General features: G+C 44.2%; 1 protein-coding gene across 4 annotated transcripts in view; it reads right to left on the bottom strand.

Moving 5' to 3' along the window:
• The window catches only part of LOC105188875 (fibroblast growth factor receptor 3), a 92,501-nt gene extending 76,913 nt beyond the window's left edge, over positions 1 to 15,588 (bottom strand). For 3 of the 4 annotated variants that reach the window (XM_025307947.1, XM_025307946.1, XM_025307945.1), the window contains exon 1: positions 15,212 to 15,588. The gene's annotated coding sequence lies outside the window, so the exon portion shown is untranslated. Of the gene's footprint in view, positions 1 to 8,254; positions 8,569 to 15,211 lie in introns of all 4 variants that reach the window. The other variant, XM_025307948.1, reaches the window with a different exon arrangement.
• Between the last annotated feature and the right edge of the window lie 212 nt (positions 15,589 to 15,800).

Here is a 15,800-nt window from a genome sequence, read left to right on the forward strand (position 1 = left end):
GCCGTTCTAATTTTTCGCGTGCATGTTCGCGTGATCAAACTCGAAATTCAATTACGACGCAGGAGATCGTGTAGGAACGGTTTTCGGTATTTTCAACTTTCAGTAGCCACCGTCCTTCATTCTCATCTCGCGGGGAAACTCGCTGTCTCAATTAGTGAGTCGTCTAATGTCGGAAAGTCGCGGTGTGTAAGTAGCCACGGTTAAATGAATCTTCCACGATGGAAAAATGGAAGCTACTTTCGGAAATATAGATCACGTTGATTCGCGACGAGTATTCCATGCTGTTGAAACAGTGGAACGTTGGGCACGAATGAGAAACGTTTGTTGATACGTCTAATGAAGCTGTTTACGTTCCATTATCGCCGTTGCTTACATTTCGTCTCTCAATTAAAGACACTTGCAAAGTGCGAAAGCGGGAGATCGCCACAGTCCCTCGCGTCATGGACCGGCCTGAAAACCGACCTGACGGCACATCTCTCCCTATTTTATCCCTAGAATTTTGCTAGGATCCGTCAATTTGCGCGCAGGCGCGCTCGAGAAAAGTAACGCGTTCCGAAACAACTACGCGCGAAAAAATGAAAGTGTTTCTTTTTTTCATGCCAACAATATCAATTATGCTATGGCAACTCGTAAAGCCGTATAATGTATGCAAAAGTAATCAATTGAAAACCTCTATTCTTGATGTCCAATATTCATTCATATTACACGATCTCATTATGCACTGGATATCGACTCGTATTATATATGTGCATAATTTGTTCTCAAATGCTGCGCGCCTGGCTACACGTTTTTTCAGAACAGACCGGCAGGGAGACCGGTGAATCTACATATTAATAGTCTATAGGTGCGTTAACGCGACATCGCGAGCAAGATTGTACGCTTCTTGTACGGAATTAGACGTTATAACTTTTAATTGGAAACTTTAACGGCACGCGATATAAAGTAAGTGTATCAAATTGAAACTCCAACAACACTGCAGAATCTAAGTAACTTTGTTACCTATTTCTTTTCTTCAATTTTCTTTATTCTAATTGTACGATTATAAGAAAGTTGCATTTTTCTGAAAAGTTTCGTCATATTGCGACGTATTATCCGTTTAAAACGAACGTTACATGCAAAGTTATAAATAACAAGAAGCGTACGTGTGAAAAAGTAGTAGGGCTGTAATTTGCGAAGGCGCGCATATAATAATTGAAGAGTTTAATAAAAATGGAAGGAAAGTAAAACTCTTACAGTCATTTCGCACAGGGACTTAGTTCAAAAGTTTTCAGATGGATCGGTTTCTCCGTCAGGAAACAAGAACGAAATATGCTTAACAAGGTACCAACAATAGTAATACTTCACATGTACTACTGTAGAATATTCAAATTTATGCCACGTCACATAATTCATAAGTACTACTCCCCTCCCCCGTGAAGAGAGACCTGCGTTATACCGAGCAAGGTATAGAGTAACAATTCAACCGTATAACAATTGCCCTTTTCTTCGCTCCCTCGTTTTCTAGAAACTTGACTAATGAGCTCGATCTTCACTTCGTATAAAACGATCTGAGACGATTATTTCTCTCTTTTTACTTTTCTTCCCTCTTTACATACCAAACGCCCCGTTTTTGAAGCAGGAGAAACAATACGTGGTGCGAGAAATTTGGCATAATTTATGGCAGTTCGTGCATTCAATGTATATTGCGTTAATTTGGGCGCTGATGAAATTCACGGTACAATTGCTAACAAACATTTGTCGGCGATACCACAATTATAGACACAAACGTTATTCTAAATTCTCTATTGAAATTCAATTTGGACGTTTTCGGTCTTTGCACATCGCGCAATTTCAACCTCGCGACTTATTCTGATCGCACGCACCTGTGAACAGAACGCTTTGCCTTCAGCCCTTATCATGCCTCGGACCGGTCTGATTATTTAAGGTATTACTAAACTTAATGGAAACTCAACACGTTCTACATTTTTCCTGGAATAAAAACAAAGGCCGGCTGATTGTCAGGGACATTTGAGATAACCGACGCCAGCGTGTCCCCAGCGTAAGATCTCTTTAAATGAGCCGGCTGCAAAAGTGTTAATGCGGGAAAAATATGTAATTAGCGCCTCGAGCATATAACGGGACGCGGCTAGCGTAGATTTTAAAAATGCACATGAGGGAAATGTTTTGGGATCTTGGTAAAAAGATGCTTTTGATAAAAAATTCCCACGCGCCGTGCTCGATTATCGAACCTTCCTCGTACCGTTGACCTCAACGCGAAACGCTTCATGCCTCGAGTTCCCAGAGAGGGAAAAATGTTGGCACCATCCAAAAGAAAAAAAATAAAAAACAAAAATAAATAAAAACGCCACTTCACAGCGAATCGCACGCAAAAGCCAGAAAATTCGGTGCGCATTTGATTCCCATCCGTTTCTTGCAGATTAAGGGTCGTCGGCCCTACTCTTTTGTTAATGCGCTTAAATCGTCGTGATTTCGCGGAATCCAACAATGGGGAATAGTTAATTTAATCGGCAAAAAAAGCTCGGCTCTGGGGACAAAAATTAAATGAGACGTCGTAGTACGACTTTGCAAAAAAAAACGCAAAGAAAAAGAGAGGAGGTAGAGAGAGAGAGAGAGAGAGAGAGAGAGAGAGAGAGAGAGAGAGAGAGAGAGAGAGAGAGAGAGAGAGAGAGAGAGAGAGAGAGAGAGAGAGAGAGAGAGAGAGAGAGATCGAGACCGAAAGGGTAATCGAGGTGGAGAAAGACAGAAACTCTGTAATCGCAAAACTTTTTAAGCCTCCGCTGTTGAGATTTTTTACGTTCGGTGCGAGGAACTTTTCCATGACCTAATAATCGAATAAAAAAACAGAGATCGTGTTTTCAAGATCGCGTGGTACTTTTTCTCAATTTTTTTTCTTGCAAATTCCCCAGACTTTGTCAGTGAAACGCAAAGTAAAAGTTCTTGGCGATAGTGAGCGTAACTTCGCGCGGATGTTCGCGCCAAGCAGGGGGTAGCAACGTAAATACTACATATATTAGTGATGAAGGAAGTTCAATTACGAGTACCCCGAACGCGCGGAATGAACTTAGGGATCGCGAGATAACGAGCGGATAACTTGGTCTGTGCTGAATTATTAAAAAAGGGGGGAAAGAAGTGAGACACGGTGCGCGAAGGTACACGCAGCGACGTACGCGCGATTATTGTCGGTATTTTAATAAAACATCATCGTGCGAGACGACGTGAATAAATCCCCTGTAAAACAAGGATGAACGTACAACAAATACAAATACGAGATATACGAGATGTGAAATGGGCCAGGTATGAATTATAAAATGCGGCCGTAAATATGCAGAATAGCGTACGAATAAACCGTGCAATAGATTCAACACATAAGAGAGCGAAACATATTAAATCATGTACGCGCACGCTGATAAACGACAGTGGATTAAAAAAGATCGTATCCGCGAGCTACTCGAAACTCGCGCAGTCATTAATTTGTATATTGTATTACACGCTTAATTCAGTCAACGGCATAATGCAATGCATAAATGTCATTGGCCGGCGACAAGATAAATTCGCATTGCGCGAGCATCCCGACCAATTAACCGTTGCCCGTATTAATAATTTCCGCGATTGCATTACTCCGCGGTTATTGCCTAAGAGCCAATTGCGGACATATTTGAAATTCTAGCGGCGGACGTACTGCCGACAGTACGAGAGCATGCGGAGCTTAACGAATACTCGTTGCTCGCTGTTGCTCGCGATAAATTGCGCTTCGCGTTGCGGGCACATTGCTACGCAAGCTTGACGATATCGAGGAGCCGTTCGACGGAACGACTTTCGGTATTCACGCGGGCGAAAGGCGTTAAGAACGCCCGCAGGCTACACCCGGATGATGCGTTGCTTCCGCGGAAGGGTGGAGAGAAGAGGGGGATAACCGGGAAAAAATATGAAAGGTATTGAAATGTTATTGTACGGTTGATCGGCGGACGATCGCGCGAGATCTTCAGCCTCCCCCGCTGCTCCCTCCTCGATGTACCCCTCTCGCGTGAGACTTCCGGTAACGCAAAAAAATGTTGCTGTGGGCTGTAACTCGCTTACGCGTCGCTTAACTCCCCTCCCGCTTTCCTTGGCTCTATTATCCCGCCTGAAAGCTTTACAGAAAATAACGCCGTACACATATTGTCCCCTACTCTCTTCCTCCTCCCTTCCAATCCCCTCCTCCGCGTATTTTTCTCCATTATAGAGTTCGATATACGCTCGTCTTTTGTTTACGGCAAGCACCCCCGTCGTCGTAGTCGCGCATAAAGATTAAATTTGCAAAACGCTAGCGGAGCGAAATCCTCTACCGCCACTATACGTCGCTTTTCGTGTCGCGGGGTAGTCGTTTTTTTTTTTTTTTCGACATCGTGTCCTTGCAATCAAATTTTTCGGAAATTGCTGCACCGAACGGGACGGAAGTCGACGCACGCGTTCCCCGGCTCCGCGTTGTCGACGTGAAAACCGAAAATGCGATAGTGCGGGATTAAATTGTTCGGCATCAAACTCCGCGTGGCAATTTTTCACGACAACATTGGCGACGAAATTCTTAACAAAGAGGTCTCGCAAATTTTCAAACAAGAACAGGGAGAGAGAGAGAGAGAGAGAGAGAGAGAGAGAATGAGAGGCAAAATAAATGAAAAAAAAAAAAATGTTTTTAAACCCTCCCACTTGTACAAGAGGAAAATTATTTTCCAATCGTGAAAGTTAAATGAAGTCGCTTGACAAAGCGACGTGGATCAACCGAGTCTTCTCATTACAAGCTAACTCGGTCAATTGGCATGGAAATATGCGAATAAAACGTCGTCGAGGAGACGCAATGTCACACGGCGCGCTGGCAAATCTTTACTTTTTCCTCGAGCGGCATATGAAACTTCGATCAAGATTCTCGCGAGAAAACGACTACGGAAAAATGTGGTCCTGATACGTCGTCCATCATTATCGACAGTATCATTGATCATCGTAGGGCACCGGAGAAACCGAAAGAAGCAATCAGTGAGGACATTCGATCCATCTCACCAATGGGCCGCGCGTTGTTGCTGTGTTGTCTACACGTATGTCAATGGCAAGCGCAGAAAATGCTAACCGTTAACAGTAATGAAATTCTCCGTTGAGTTAAACAACAAAACGACGGAATCGCTCGCGGTGATCGCGCCCGCGAGCACCACCACAGACCATTTGCCCGCTGATGAAAATGGTAATGCGAGCGAACCAACGGAATTAGAAATATGTACATATTTAGTCTTCGTATAAAACGTTATGCTTTTAAGGCGCCATTAAAGTTTCAACGCGGGTTTCGGCCATAATAACGAAGTTGTTGAAGCGCATGTACTAAAAAGCAATGCTGAGCTGCAATGTAAGTGCGGCAGGTCAGAAATAAATAATACATCAATGACGCACTTTATTTCGTGAGCAGTAGCTAGCGCACGCGATGATTGCTCTATCTCTCAGATAATATTGCAATGACGGAAAATTTAATTATGCATAAGATACTTTTTTTCTTCCTTTTTTGAAAAACACAGTAAAGTAATAAATATAAATTTCGGACCACGCGCATGCCGACGTTTTTAACACCGAATTAATTTTAAACTGGAGGTAACAGATGGAGTACACGAGGTTCGTCATTGTTAACAATTATATAGAAAAGAGAGAGAGCCTTGCAAATTCGCAGGCAAGCGCGAATCCGAAATAAAAATAAAAAAATATATATACTACATTTTATAATATATATTTTTTGTGTAAATATATATATATATATATATATGCATGTCTGTGTGTAATTATTTGCAAAGCTAACTGCCGTGTCAACGAGCCTTCATAACGTGTTTCTGAAGTTGAACCACATCGCATTAATAATCGATGAATGATGGACGAACGATTCTCCGCAAAGTTTAACGATGAAAGATAGATTCCATAAATCGTTCAATAATGACGGGACAATATCTACTTGTCAGCGAGGAAAGTAACAAGCGTAATGTAGCATGCGCAGTTTTATTGTAAATAATGAACTCGCCTTTCTTCTTGAAAGACCCGCTCAAGTTGACCAAGAAGCAAGAGGCAGTAACCACCATTATTTCGTTACACAATTGTAATAGCTTAGATATTCGATTAGTAATACGTTATGAAGCATTTTGCAAGAATGGTATATATATATATATATATATATATATATACACATACATATATCATTGCATGTATTTTCATAATTCCAAAGTTTCCAAGTTAATTTTCCAAAGTTATTTTCCAAAGAGGTCATAGACTATCGATCGCCAGCCTCTGTAACTTTGTGGTGTAAGTAACATAAACACGGATTCACACATTATCGTATAACTGTGGAATCCAAGAAACCGGATTCCTGGCTTTACGACGGATCCGCAGATTCCCGAGTTCCAGATTCGCCGAGGCCGAATTTCAAACTCGGCTTCACAATTATCATTCAAATATCCGGAATAAAATCACGAACTTTCGGTTAAAAACTAAATCCCTAATACGAGCCGGCCGAACATAAGTATCTGAAAAAGCGACCGCATTACATAATTTCCAGTATAATCGCGGCTGCCAGTATAACTATTCAACGAAAAGGATCAAACGTTTAACTCGAGCATGAAGTCGAAAAAAGAACACATACAGAAATATCTCGTGGAGTTTATTACGTGTGCGAGTTTGCGTAAGAGATTGCGGCTCCTCCCGCATTGAACGCAGAAAATATCGCGCCACTAGAAGCGATAAAATGTACAAACTGATGAGAACCACAAAAAAGCGTACGTTACATCAGTGCTTCCCATTTCCATCCGTACGAACGTATCTCGTTAACCTATTTGTCCGATTCCTCTTGAACTTTTAATCTCTAAATTTGGACTGTAATATACGAGATATTCTCTCTCTCTCTATCTATCTCTCTCTCTCTCTCTCTCTCTCTCTCTCTCTCTCTCTCTCTCTCTCTCTCTATCTATCTCTCTCTCTCTCTCTCTCCCTCTCTCTCTCTCTCTCCAATATAAAGATAAATATGTGCTTATCATTGTCGGCAAATAAAATAGTCGCACTAACAAAATAACAAACGAAACAGTCGCAGAGGGTCACGGGCGATGAACAAAGTGCATCGTTAAAATCTCCCATTTACGAGAGAAAGCGAAAATTTGCGAGCGAAGGGAAAAGGGAAGGGAATGAGACACGCTATGCGTTGACGCGCTATTACCTATTATTTTCTTGGCGGAAATATATCGGCGGGAATATTCGTCCGAGCAAGACCTTATGAAATTGAACGAGCCGCACGCGCGCGCATACGCTTTCCCACGGCTGTTGTAGGCCGGCCAATTACAAAAGTTGAGAATCGCTGTGGAACACGATTGTTCGCGCGGCCGACCGAAACGTATCCGATAGCGAAAACACAAAAGGGAGAGAAAAAAGAGGAGAACCAGAGAGGAGCAGAAAATGTTGAGATCTGGTCGCGTGCGGCGATCCTCTGGGAAAATAAATTCGACAAACAGGCAGTAACGTTTCCGACCGATGCATTGTGCCGCTCTTTCTCAAGAAGAGATTATGCCTTAGAAACCCTGCATTGTACCCCTTTAATCTACTGTTTAGGGCGACTGAGGGGGTGAGTGGAGGGGTGAGCGGGCAGAGACATATTCGCGGAGCAGTTTGGCACAGAGCCGTACCGATTAAAATTGGAGTCCGTTCAAACAATCAGCCCCTTTTATAATGTAACAACCGCGCGTCGTTGTCCAACGCGGTGGGCAGAGAGAGAGAGATATATATATATATAGAGAGAGAGAAAGAGAGAGAGAGAGAGAGAGAGAGAGAGAGAGAGAGAGAGGAGGGGGTGGGAGAGGGGAAGGGGAAGACGGCGCGCTCTTTTATAGCTGGCTTCTCCCTTTCATCTTTAACAACCACCTGCGCAAATATTAAACTATTTGACCTCCTTACCCCCAACCCCTCACTCTCAACCTCCAACTTTGCCACTCTGTCTCCGTTCTCTGTCACCCTTGTGATCTTCTTTGACTCCTCTACCCTTCAGCCATTCGGCGTCCGGCGATGTTTACTGTTGCATATTATCGGTCCGGCGTACAATCACGCGACGAAACGCGATCGAGTGTAATTAAAATAATCGTTTGCGAGAATCGTAGCTGCATACTGCGCCGGCGAAATTTGCCGGCGAAATTAACGCGGCTAAATGAAGTTGCCGATAACGACAGGATTTATCGGCTGGTAATCGCCGCAATTATTGGCATTTAATTACCCGTATGCCGTTCCTCTTCCAGGCGGCCGCCCGTCACCCCGTCACGACCGTTCACCGAATCACAACTTTCTTTCTCGGCCACTGAAAAGAACACGCCGGAACCTTTTCAGCGGGCTCGCGCCGAGTGGATAACGAAGCAATAAGAAAGTTCCGACGAATTAGCATTATCTAGCGCCGAGGTACGGAATTAATGAGTTCCCCTCGCCCAGCCCTCATGTCCTCCCTGTCTGTCCCTTTTCCGCAACCCTCTCGCTTGCACACTTTGAACACAGTTTTTTCGGTGGTTGGCGAGCTGGCAGGTTATGGCACGTAATCTTGTAAAATACGGTGTAACTGAACTCTCCTCCTTTCTACCATCCCCCATCTCACTCACTCATTCCCTCATTCTTTTCCTTTCTTCCCCCTCCCTTCTCTCTCTCTCTCTCTCTCTTTCTCTCTCGCCGCTTTTGTCGGCCGCATGCCGAAAAAGCGCTCCTCGAAAGACGAGAAACACAGAGAAAGACAGAAGAAACAACGAAAGCGGAATTTCTCCACAAGATTCTTTCCTCCCCGGTGTAATTACTCGGCCGTTTACGACATTGTCGCAAGTTGTTGTTACTTTCAATAAGAATGAACACACGAAACATTGCAATTGCCAGTGACATGGGCGGTTTTATGCAAGCTTTCAGAAAACTTCAAATATAATTTTCAGTTATTACGGCTAAATGTTTTAATTAAATGCTTTTCCTTTATAATTATAACCAAATAACAATATACTCGGAAAATATTTTAAAATGTTCCATATAAGGATAAATATGAATTTGTGTAAAATTTAGCAGCATTTCAAGAGCATTTCTCCTACTATTTATTTTATCTGCTTGCATTAGTAATTTTTGATATTTTACAATCTGTACAGTGTTGTTATTTCATTTTTAATAATAATACTTTAATTAAAGAATGATCTATTACCCGAAACAGTGGTGGCTAAGATATTCGTGTCAACAAAGAGTCAACACGACGTTCGAGTGAAATCGTTGAAATATTTTGTTAAAACATGTTAGAACGTCGTCCGTATTTATTTTTATGTATGTATAAATGTCGATGACAAATATCATATGTGTAGAAACAGAAATCGACAAGAACAACATTTGCGAAGGGAGGAACGCCAGTAAACGAAAGAACAGTGAAGACGTACATGGGTAGATGTATGGAAGGCAAGTAGCGATAGGATTTGGTAGCGGAAGCTGAAATCGAGAACATTTCTCTTACTATTTATTTTATCCGCTTGCTTTTACTGCAATACGATAAGCCGCGTTGGAAGCTCGCGCTGTTATCAAACGATCGCTCGAACAACTTTGGGAAAGAATCGTGCCCAATCCACGATTGTTTAAAGTGTTCCTTGTGCTTCTACTAGTATCAGCGGAGAGTGAGGTTATCAAATTAGGCTCTTTTTCCATCTATCCTCACGATTGACTTGCCATCGCAAAATTGTCGTGTTCGCTTAAGGGAATCACTTCTCGCCGTTTTGCTTTTTCGATATTCCTCGAGACCGAGCGACCTGACCCTCCCACCGAATCATCTACAACATTTCGCAGCTCGCAAATTACGTCCCGAAATTACCTCCTTCATTAACCTCGCGCCTGATTACTCAAGATAACTTGGACACCCTCCGTACTCGGAAATTTATAACTCGGGTTAAAATTTGCTCTTGAGCTTTTTACGTCAACTGAATTTTATACGGAAATGTTACACGAAGTCCAATATTTGCAGCTAATTATTTATCGTTCGCTGCTTATATATACATACATACACTTATATATAATTATTATTAACTTTTCTTGATTCTCTCTCTCTCTCTCTCTCTCTCGCGTAACTTTCTAGTAAAGGGGAGTGCTCCATTTGTGAGACCAATTTTTAAATATGAAATGAAAATTAAATATTATAAATTTTGTTTTATCAAATGAAAGTTTGCTATAATGGAATATTATAAATTTGTTCATTGACATAAACTTTGGTTTCCACATTAAAACACCTACAGACGATGAAGCTTGTGATTTTAGAAAAATATTAATTTTGTATGTCGTCAGCAGAGATCATTGAGAAAGTATAAATTGTGGAAGATGTTTAAAGAAAACGTACATGTCCACATCCTAGTTTTCGGAACACGCACAAACACGTTAGTGAAAACTGAGAATGAACTGTTCGCGGTTGAGATTTTCTCGATAACATTACAAAGACGTGTCGTCAGCTGTTAGGAAAATATTCGGAAGCCAAGTCACATACCAAGTCTGCCAGGTCAACAACGTACACTGGACACCTTGTAAGCGGGAATTGGATTCTGTCGTGATAAATACTGGCATATCACTGCCCGTTATGTCGCCCAAACTTCGTGAATATATATACCGTCCGACTGTGCATGTAATGACTGTAGCCGTTGTAGCATCCTAATGTAGATATAGCCGCGCTCTGCACGCTGCAGGACGTGTACATGCAGGATAAACCGGGGGTCATGATACTGCTAAGGAGGGAACAGTTTACTGCGCAAATCGAATGAGAAATGTATAAATGGATTTTCTCTCCCTCCCCGACAAAAAGGCTTTACTCTCCTTGGGAAGCTTGTGAAAAGTTGATCGGCCAGATAACTGGCTCGACGTCGATAGAGACTCGTCGTCGATTTAACGAGAGCGCGTTAAAACAATCCTCCCGCGTGGAATTTCATTTTGGCATTTGGCAGCACTTCCCCCCCCCCTTCATTGTGCTATAATCCCCGGCCAATTCTGCTTGCATATTATTACAGCGTAATACGGCCGCGGACGTATCAGCTTTCCACGGATCACTATGTGGGCCGAGTGGAAAGGAATCCGACGCTGTTTAATCTCACTTAAGAAAAAGCTGGCTGAGTATGCAAAGGGAATCCAATTAGAAGGAGGCCAACTGCAGGTATACCACACCGAGCATATCCTATATATGCTTTATGTACGAGAGGATGGAATAATCCGCGCGTATAGTCACGAACGTGACACGTCGTTGCGCGGCGGGCAGCGGAAAGCGAGGGGAAAATAAAGGCGGCGTCAATTTCAGCCTGATTCGCCGGAATTATTAACGCCTCCGACGGATGTTAGGATGCCGCGCGCGCCCTAAGGATCAGCTGAAATCCACGGGGGTAATTATTAACGACCTAACGCGGCGTGACGACGTGACCCGGCGCGACGTGAAAAAATTTACGTAACCCCGGGGAGGGCTTACGTGCAATCTTTATGGGAGAGAAAAATAATTCGTCAGTGAAGTGTGTGCAGCACCGTGTTACGAGTTCACGACGGTCATATTTTCAGGACGAAATTCGCAGTGCTCGCGTTGCGGCGACAGATTTGCCGCAAGCGGCAGATACGCTCGTTGTACGGAAAACGGACCGTTGCCGCCACTTCTGCTGAAACGTCAAACTAGAATGTTATTTAAGGTAACATTTTAATTAACATTCACAAAATACACGAATGATTAAGTGCGTTACATTATACTCGGCGTAGAGCAGAGAGTGCGCGTGACTCGGAATACGCAAGCGGCTATATACCTTATGGAATTCGTTCGCAATTCATGCAAATATGTAGGAATTTAATTACGCACAAAATATTCCCTTTGTATTCCCAAAGAGAGGCAAAAATCACAATGCGCAGGGAGCAATTCGATTAACACCGATCAGCAGCGATTCTATCGATTCTATCTGATTACAAACAATATCCTTGATTATCGATTTGTCAAATATTAATCCGCTCAAATTCTCGTTATAGCATTCGCGCAAAGGAAAGCGCAAAGTACCGCGTGACGCATAACGCGAAACTCTTCACGGACACAATAGTCGTATAACACAAAGGAAAAAAGCAAAAAATGGAAATGGAACAATAAGGTAGAACAAAAAGGAGAGAGCTAATAAATATTGAAAAGCAAAGTTATCCCGACAATACACAAACGAGCTGCTCGACAAATACGTCTGCGAGACGTTTGCCATAAATTCTCGTGAAATTTCAAGCGTAGAGAAGGCGGAAAATGTGCGGCGCTGCTATCTTTCGGAGCTTACAAGTTCACGTGAATTAATGCGATCCAGTCCATCCTAATCTATGACGAAATCTTGTTAGTTCACCTCAGAGCGAACGACTGAAATTCTCGTACTCGTAGCGACGTTGCGAAGACAAACGTACGCAATTAAAAGCTCACGTGAACGATATAACAAGCGGAGATCGGAGAAGCGAGCGGAATACTTTCCGCAGTGCCCAAGTACGTCCTGGATTAACGGTATCAAGTTGATTCAGATTCGCGACGGGATCCAATTAATACGCCCGAATGATCAGCTGAAACTCATCACCAGGGAGAGAGAGGAGGATAGGTACACCCACATCGACACAACACATCGCGATATTACGAACGTGCGATATTAAAAATCGCATCCCTCTGTGCATCCCGAGAGCGCGAGTCGCGAGACTTCTTTTTCTCTGCGCGTAACATTTATATATATCTGCATATTGTATAGTACAGTACGTGCAACAACTATCGCACTGTTTTCCTGGACCGTGTGCCTGGACCCGCGAAACAAGCCGCTCTTCGGCGCTTCTCTTGCGCTTGGAAATCTAGCCGTCTTCTCTCACTTTTTAACTTTTCACATTGGGAATTTCTCGACGGCTAAACGCTGGATTACGGCTGCGATCTTATCAGAACATTTCACTCAATATTGAGCGGCGAAGCCCAGGGAAATTCGCGTACGTCGTACCTGCTTGAATTTGCCGCGGAGAAGTGACGCGAAAGGTCGCCGAAAGAAATCGGATCGTCTCTGCGTGTTCGTGTAAATTAAAAAAGTCCCGTCTAACCCAAGATTCAATTAATGTACACCCCAGCGATCGGCCGAAATCCGTCCGAGAAAGTGTGGGAAAGCCAACGTATCGTAAGAACGAACGCTCACGTCGGGGAGTTTACAAGGTGTGTCCAATAAAAGTTTCAGGACTTCGCCGCTGAGACATTGAAAATCGTCCGATGAAGGAATGCACAGGCTATCGATTACTACGGTCGAATGTTGGGAGCTGGGGAAAATTTTTATCGGCGAACATGTGGCTTTTCTCTTGCATTTTACGATTCGACAAAACACACCAATATTCAATGATTCATCCATTAACAACTCCTCCGTTGTTGTTGCGCCGTAAATATATAAATATGCAACATTACAGCGGGCGCCTGCAACAAATTGCGTGTGCAATCAATAATTATCCGAACTCGAGGGCGTTTTAATCACTCTGAAAATATTTCGGAACACGTAGTATTTCTCTTAAGAGGATTACGCATGTCATTTTACATTTGATTATTATTGTAATTAATTGATACTGAGAGTTCCGCTTTTACGTCGGAAAAATAGGATTAATATCTCGCTTGTAATTTAAAATGCGTTACGTTTATTCACACCGTGTGAACAGTATTTCATGTCCGTCACGTAATTTACAAAAATTAATTTCAAATACATTAAATAGCCTTTATGACTTTTTCGCAACGTACTCGTATCAACGTGGATAATTCTTTTCTTTTATTATTAAAGGTTTATTCCCGATTATAGTCCACGTTTGTACGTTTCGGTTATATTCATGTGGATAAATATGGAAAATATTACCCTTCCCTTTGCGCTATTTAGCTTTTAGCGACGTCATATTTACTGTGCCAATGCGTCCCTTTTTCAGATTTCTATTTCGGACGCAGCTACGAAGAGTGTCCGAAAAATTAAGCTCGTGTGTGAGCATAAAGAATGCTTTTAGACAAAGGCTCTTTTTTTCAGGATAAACGACCTCGCGACCTGGCTCGACTCGCGCGACAGCACTCGGCATATCGCAGCATAGAAATTAAACAACGCTAAAGCGAAATTAAACGAACTGTGCTCCGCGTTTTCCTAGAGATTGATTTAATAGAAAGGCGACAAATATTATGTGGCAATTGGACGAATGTAATTCGGGTTCGGCGAAAATTGATTTCAAAACAATTGACTGGCATTCGTGCCAATATCAATCTACGCCCGTTGTCCTCTCGCCGGTTCTCCGTTTCATTCATTCAGTCCCAGAACTCGTCGGACACGCCTAGTACTTCCGTGGAATAATTCACGCGCGGCGCGCACGTTAAGGGACTAATTAATCTCGCCAGAGGCGACCGTGTCCGCGCTCGCAGCCGCGCGTCATAAGGGCTGTGCGCGCAAAAAAAGAGCAAGAGAGAGAGGAACGAGAGGGACAGCGCGAGAAAGGTGGAGGGGAACGAAGAGGGAGACAAAGAAAGAAAGAAAGGAAGAAAGAAAGAGGGATAGAAAGAAAAAAAGGAGCAAATCCAGGATTCGCGCGAGTTAAGCGGATTTAGCCGATCGTTCGATGCCAAGGGCATGTTCAATTAGCGGGAACGTCGAGAATGGAATTGCCGTGAAAATTCCGCCGCGGGAAATCTCGGATGCCGCCGCGCGATAACGACGCCCCGCGTGCGCACAGGATAACCCCGTCCATCAAGCGGGCGCCGAAAATAACCTCCAGCTGGAGTCGAAAGGAAGGGAGGAAACCACCCTCTGGCCGCCAGGATCCATCCCGCGTCTCTGCGATCCAAGATCAGGATCCGATCAATAGGTACAGCGCGGACGCAACGCCGCGGATCCACCTGGATCCTGCATACGCGCGCGTCGCCTCGCTTCGCGTATCGGGCCGACGGACTTACGTGGACGCGGCACAATGTCACTGGATCGGATCGCTAGATCGCGGCTTCGCGCGCCGCATCGGGCGTCGCACGGTGTTGACATCGTGACAATTAATCTCGCCTGAGGAGGAGCGAGATAGAGAGAGAGAGAGAGAGAGAGAGAGGAGAGAGAGAGAGAGAGAGAGAGAGAGTAAACCGGTCTTTCACCCAGTCTCTGTGTATCCACGGAGTTGCGTCTTCCACCCCCCCCTCCCCCGCACCCATATCACTTGCCGTCCATACCGGTTTATCGCTCACGCCGCTTCCTCCTTGATCCCCACCCGTGCCTTTAAATCCGATGCCCGACCGACGTCCGGATGACGTCTCGGCTAGACAGAGAGCTTGTCACTCCGACGCTTTCATTAAAACGTAGGCGACACGTCGTCCTCGTCATCGTCGTCATCGTCGTTGTCGTCGTCGTCGCCGTCGTCATCGTTGTCGTCATCGAGAGCGGGAAAAATGCGAAAAAAAAAACAGAGACGATCCTTTCCAACACGTCGCGAGATAGAGACGCGCGGAAAAAAAAGAACGAAAGAACGAGACGCGACGTCGCAACGACGTGCGCGACGGAGGTTGACGCACGATCGCCGGCTGACACAGCGCGGGTTCGACGCCGATCTCGTCGGGAATTGCACTGGTCGGTTCAGCCCTTTACTCGGTCGGAGGGGTGGCGGCGTGAGAGAGCGTGCCGTAGGGAAGGGATAAACGGGCAGGAGGGAAAGGAGAGTGAGACAGGGCGCGGTGGGGACGGCGAACTTGGCGTGGGAGGATGGAGAAAAGCCGTGGGAGGGTGAGGGTAGGGAGGAGGGGGTAGGGGAAGATGAGGATATAT

The sequence above is a fragment of the Harpegnathos saltator genome, unplaced genomic scaffold, assembly GCF_003227715.2.
Source record: "Harpegnathos saltator strain DR-91 unplaced genomic scaffold, Hsal_v8.6 scaffold132, whole genome shotgun sequence".
Taxonomy (NCBI): Eukaryota; Metazoa; Arthropoda; class Insecta; order Hymenoptera; family Formicidae; genus Harpegnathos; species Harpegnathos saltator.